Source organism: Littorina saxatilis, linkage group LG9 (assembly GCF_037325665.1).
Source record: "Littorina saxatilis isolate snail1 linkage group LG9, US_GU_Lsax_2.0, whole genome shotgun sequence".
Lineage (NCBI taxonomy): Eukaryota > Metazoa > Mollusca > Gastropoda > Littorinimorpha > Littorinidae > Littorina > Littorina saxatilis.
In genome coordinates, this window is record NC_090253.1 from 62,318,671 (window position 1) to 62,324,670 (window position 6,000).

The 6,000-nt window shown below is 43.7% G+C and overlaps 3 non-coding genes and 1 pseudogene across 3 annotated transcripts; all 4 read right to left on the reverse strand.

Moving 5' to 3' along the window:
- Nucleotides 1-2,948: 2,948 nt before the first annotated feature.
- LOC138977530 (5S ribosomal RNA) lies at nucleotides 2,949-3,067 on the reverse strand. Its single transcript, XR_011459330.1, has one exon. It is a non-coding gene; the product is annotated as a 5S ribosomal RNA (ribosomal RNA).
- Nucleotides 3,068-3,275: 208 nt separating this feature from the next.
- LOC138977531 (5S ribosomal RNA) lies at nucleotides 3,276-3,394 on the reverse strand. The gene has a single exon (XR_011459331.1). It is a non-coding gene; the product is annotated as a 5S ribosomal RNA (ribosomal RNA).
- Nucleotides 3,395-3,707: 313 nt separating this feature from the next.
- On the reverse strand, nucleotides 3,708-3,907 carry LOC138977653 (U2 spliceosomal RNA). Its single transcript, XR_011459444.1, has one exon. It is a non-coding gene; the product is annotated as a U2 spliceosomal RNA (small nuclear RNA).
- Nucleotides 3,908-5,303: 1,396 nt separating this feature from the next.
- LOC138977666 (U2 spliceosomal RNA) lies at nucleotides 5,304-5,446 on the reverse strand (annotated as a pseudogene).
- Nucleotides 5,447-6,000: the final 554 nt, after the last annotated feature.

Consider the following 6,000-nt stretch of genomic DNA (forward strand, 5'->3'; position numbering starts at 1 on the left):
GAGATATCGGGTATTCTGGTTGCTGATCCGTCATTTAGTAAGTACACATTTGATTGCGTTATATAGGTGGCAAGGCTCTTTCCCACGGCACATGTCTGATCGGGGAAGTTGGCATCCCACAGGGGGTTTCGGCCATTGACATCTCCTCCGATCACCCAGGTGCGTCTTCCGTCGAGCTCTGGGAGCCAGCTGAAAATCGGGCCTTTGGTAATGTTTCTGTTATATATGTTTAATAAGAAGATGGATGGGCCATCATTCAGCAGAAGTTCAACTAGGTTTGAATGTATTTTTGTGTCGGCCGGAACAGGGGTTGGGTGAACATTGTACTTCAGATTGTCTCTGACATAGGTTACTGTGTACTTGATAGTTTGTGCTCCGCTCGTATCATCAACCTGATAATCTGTGACGGGTGGGTAAAAGAAACCAGATATGAAGGGGAGTTTTCCCGCATGACATAGTGGGGACTGTATCAATAATACATTGAACATGTTGTTTTGGTTAAGATAATTAATAAGGTACGGTAGAGCAGTGTTAAGGGAACGACAGTTCCACTGCAGTATATTTATTCTTGAATCCATTTCAATCACAGAAGACCTAAAGTCTGTTGTGACCGTTTGATCTGCCCCTCAACTCTCTATGTCATTGTGTTGTCAAGGGGTTGAGACTCTGTTACAGATCTGCCTCCCTGAATGCCGAGAAGAGCGCATTGAGTGGAAAGTATCTTATTTAAGGCTGGTGGAGTTGGATTTTCCTTTGGCTTAAATATTTCAGTATATAGCCCTGTCAGAAGTGTCAGAACATTTTCGGGGCTTTCATTCGTTTTTGCTTCAATAAGTGCAGCAAGGATGCCAGTGACGAATTTGAACACCTCACCGCAGTTCTCGGCGCTCATCATCTTCATCTTTGCATAGCTTTCTTTTAAAATATGTTGTCTGAGGCAGTCTTCGGACTGTGGCTTTGGTGTGTTTTGTGTTTCATCTTCCTCAACAATCATCAACTTTGGTTCATCCATGAACAAGTCATCATAATCGTGTGTGGGGGAAGTTTGAGATTCTGCATCAGCAACCTTTTTCTCATTGTTTGTTGTTGGCTGTTTGTTTGTCTTTGTTTTGTCTGCTGCTTTTGTGGGGGCCTTTTTTACATTGTGTGTTGATTTTAGTTTCTGGGCAACAGTAGACTCATTATTAATAGGGTTTATGTCAGTTCTTTGTCCAGGTCTCTGGAGGGCGATATTTTGCTCTGAAATGGGGTTTTCACTACGAGGGTTGCTTGGTCCGCCTTGATTTCCTGTGCGTATGCGGCTTGTTGTTGGTTCTGGCCAGATAGTGCTATAATCCTGTTTTTCAATCTCAGCCACGAAAGCTGGGGAGGTAGCCAGGTTTCTCTTTGCTTTGCTGGCACCGCGAGGAGCACTTTTCCCCCCTGCCATTTTCAGCACCCAGCACTCATCGACTTCTGAATCAGAGTCATTAGATGTATCTGGGTCTTTCTTTTGTTTTTTCATTATTTCAAACTTTGCTCTTCTTATTGCTTCTGCATATGGGATGTATTTGGCTGCTCGGATTTTGTTTGCTGTTCTTCGGAGAACTAGCTCAGGACAGCCTAAGTAAGCTGCCGAGTGGGGACCGCCACAGTTTAGGCAGTGTTTGTCATTTGGACAGTTGTCAACTGGGTGGTCTTTCTTTTGACCGCATCTTGGGCATTTGTCTTGTCTGGCTTTACATTGTTTGGAGCCATGTCCCAATCTCTGGCACTTAGTACACCTTCTGACTGGGGCCACATAGGGTTCGACAGCAAAGAAGGTTTTCACTATCTTCACTGTATCTGGTAGCGTTTTCTTTAAAAAAGTGATTTTGACAGCTTGAGTAAGTTCTCCCTTCTGGTTTTTTAACCGCTGAAGAGATTTTACTTTCTCAAGAGATTGTTGAAGTTTATCAAGGTCTTCAGAGAGTGGGATGGGTCTGATGACACCTTCCGTTGTTGCCTCTGGTATAGTGCATCTTATTTGCACTTGAGCGAGACTGGTGAGATTGGCAAGTTTATGTTGTTGTTTTTCATTGCAGCAGGCAATCAAGAATTTGCCCGAGGGCAGAGGTCGTACACCTTCTATCTGACCGACCGCGTCAACCAAAACACGACACTGGAGTGATGGCCCAAGTTTCGAGAACATAGCTGGACCTGTAGCCGCGTTGGTGAGAATGACTGGGTATTGTGCAAAGGTTGGAGGAAGACTTGGTGTCACCTTTTTTGACTTTGTGTGTCTAGGGGGCCCAGTTTTGACTGGTTGTGAGACTTTTGACTGTGGCTGAGGCAGAGCCTGTTCGGCATCACTGTTAGCAATGGGTGCTTTTTTCTTCCGCTGACGGCGGCGTTGAGTTTTAAAAATGTCATCGCCTTCTTCGGACTCAAAAATCAAGTGCCATGAAAGTTGCAGACACTTACAAACAGGGACGCTGCCCTTCCATACTTGACAAAGCTACATGTTCAACCCACCAATTGCACACCCATCCCCCCATTCCTTTATCCTGAAGGTCCATTTCGTCCCACTCAACGTTGTTATTTAAAAGTAAGCCACTATGCACTGCAAAAACACCCTTTCCTGCACAAAATGGTTCTTTTCACAGCTTGAACAACGTCAGGCCGACGTCAGGTAAGTCTCTCTCTCTCTGACCACAGTACATACAGAGGAGAGGTATGCTGTGTAAACACACTCGACACAGACACACAAACAAACAAATAACATTTGAGAAAAAAACATGATACTCACCTCTTCCATCCAATACGATGTCGCTCATCAAGCGTGATCATAATTATCTGCAAAATGTATCAACAGTTAGGAAATCAAATACATAATAAACAAAACAATGAAACATTGGAACAACAGAGAAAAAATACACCAAAAAGAACAAGAAAACTAAACAGAAAGACGCCGGGAGGAAAAAAAATGATGCCAACTGCACCCGGTGTTCCCAGGCGGTCACCCATCCAAGTACTAACCGGGCCCGACGTTGCTTAACTTCGGTGATCGGACGAGAACCGGTGCTTTCAACGTGGTATGGCCGTTGGCGAAAGTGGAGGGAAATTTAAGCTCTATATATCGATGCAAACTGCACAAGCCCACCATCAAAATCAACACTGCATTCCGGGACGACTCCCCCTACTAAAGAAAAGACAATCTTGGCCGTCCTTCACCATCAGCAACAATTATCCTATCCGTCAGCTAGTTGTAAAAAAAAAAAAATTAAAACAATGAAAAAAACACGGAAAAAAAATGATGCCAACTGCACCCGGTGTTCCCAGGCGGTCACCCATCCAAGTACTAACCGGGCCCGACGTTGCTTAACTTCGGTGATCGGACGAGAACCGGTGCTTTCAACGTGGTATGGCCGTTGGCGAGAGAGGAGTGAAAATTAAGCTCTATATATCAATGCAAAGTGCACAACCATGCACACTGACTGATATCGAAAGTAAGACGTTTCTCTCTCTCTCTCTCTCTCTCTCTCTCTCTGTGTGTCTCTCTGTCTCTCTCTGTCTCTCTCTCTCTCTCTCTCTCTCTCTCTCTCTCTCTCTCTCTCTCTCTCTCTCTCTCTCTCTCTCTCTCTCTCCACAATAAAAGGCATATTTACTCACTACACATCATAACCCTTTTTTTCAAAGCTTTGGGTGTGTGCTCATGACTTTTGAATTGGATTATTACTCCTCGTTGTGAGGAGAGGGCCGAGCCTGGAGGTACTGCAATACCAGGACAACCCGTGGCGAAGGCGGAGCAAGCCCCTGACACTTCACCTGAGTTCAAAAATCAGTTTAATATCGAAGCCCCCTTGTCGGGAGCGTATCAGATATTAAGCTGATAAGAACAGATACTTTTTTTTTTTTTACATTTGGGATAGACTCTACAAAATGCGTAGAGGTCCCATTTAATCAATAAAACATATAACAATGGCAAAATACGTCATCTGTTTGTAAAACTTTCCATCGAGGTTAAAAAGAATGGACAATATAAAACAAATTGATCTTTTTGGTAAGTTTTTGTCATGTGTCTGTGTCGTGCGACATGTCAAAAGCATGGAGATTCAATTACACAAAACTGGGAGACGAACATTATACAGATCTTTTACAACAAGGAAGGACTTTTGGTGCGGAAATAACACAAACTAAGAAAAATGTGATCTACCAAATGTACAGGATAGATTTTTAATACAAAGTCACAAAAAGTCACACAAAACCAATCTGACTAGGATACAAACAAGAAAAACCGTGGTCCCTGAGCACGTGTTACAACACGCACCCAGGGACCAAGACAGCTACAGGTTACATTTTAAGTTGGGAATGTGTTGACCACCCGCCCCCTGCCGTTCGGCCTACACAGGCCAGGCAGGACCCACAGGCGAGTGAACAGGTCAACAGACAGTCGACGGTGGTCCACTAGAATCCGGTTAGATATGCGGGTTACAAAATAGCTTTTGACCTGCTGAGCAGTCAGGTGCTTGTTGTCGAACCTGCACTGATTCCTGCACATCCATACTGAGTATCTATACTCGGATAGCAGGATCAGCGCGAGGTCTCGACAGTCTACTGTTTGGCTAGTAAGCCCAAAGCGAACAATCTGCAGGTTAAAGGCACAGTAAGCCTCCCGTAAACCATCACAGAGCTCCCCGAGCGTCTACATACAGTACAAGCATACTTCCATTTGAACGCTCACCGAACGGGAACATCCTGGCTGCTTTCTGTCGAGCGTGAGACATTTTCCAAGAATTTATTTTCGTAGACTTGTTCCGTTAACAACAACGGCGCCTCGTTTTTGCGCTAGACCTAACTTTTAAAATCTAAATAATAAATTGACAGCTTGTTACACAAACATTCTTTAATCATAAAAGAATTCGTTTTTCATCAAGACAAGATCAGAACAATTCGAAGTTGTGAAAGTTTAAAAAAAGAAAAGCCCGGAAGCAGGGTCACGCAAGGGTCGTAGCAGACGACGGCCGGTTTATCAGTGCAAATCGCCGTTCCTCTCAACAGTCAAAAGCCATCGCTAGAGTTCTTGTGAACCACAGCCGTTGTTTCGTGCATAAAAAAACGTGCTATTGTAGATAAGCTCACGCGTGCACGTCGAGTCGAATTCAAATTACTAACTATGACGACTGCATTGTGAAAAGGGAAAACTGGATCACACGGGTTCACGATGGCTCAGGGGTAAGATAAACCACGCAAAAATAAATTCTTTGAAAATTGTTCGCTCTTTACGGAGGGCACCTAGGATGTTCTCAATTGGTGAGTGTTTAAATGAAAGGGTGTTTGTACTGTGTGTAAAAGCCTGACCGTATCTGTGATGGTTTACGGGAGGCTTACTCTGCCTTTAACCATACATTTGATACCTTTTTCAGGACAATACATAGACAATAACAGATACTACACTTTGATCTTAGCCAAAAGGCCGAGAAGCGATAACCCCTCCGGACTCAAAAATCAAGTGCCATGAAAGTTGCAGACACTTACAAACAGGGACGCTGCCCTTCCATACTTGACAAAGCTACATTTTCAACCCACCAATTGCACACCCATCCCCCCATTCCTTTATCCTGCAGGTCCATTTCGTCCCACTCAACGTTGTTATTTAAAAGTAAGCCACTATGCACTGCAAAAACACCCTTTCCTGCACAAAATGGTTCTTTTCACAGCTTGAACAACGTCAGGCCGACGTCAGGTAAGTCTCTCTCTCTCTGACCACAGTACATACAGAGGAGAGGTATGCTGTGTAAACACACTCGACACAGACACACAAACAAACAAATAACATTTGAGAAAAAAACATGATACTCACCTCTTCCATCCAATACGATGTCGCTCATCAAGCGTGATCATAATTATCTGCAAAATGTATCAACAGTTAGGAAATCAAATACATAATAAACAAAACAATGAAACATTGGAACAACAGAGAAAAAATACACCAAAAAGAACAAGAAAACTAAACAGAAAGACGCCGGGAGGAAAAAAAAT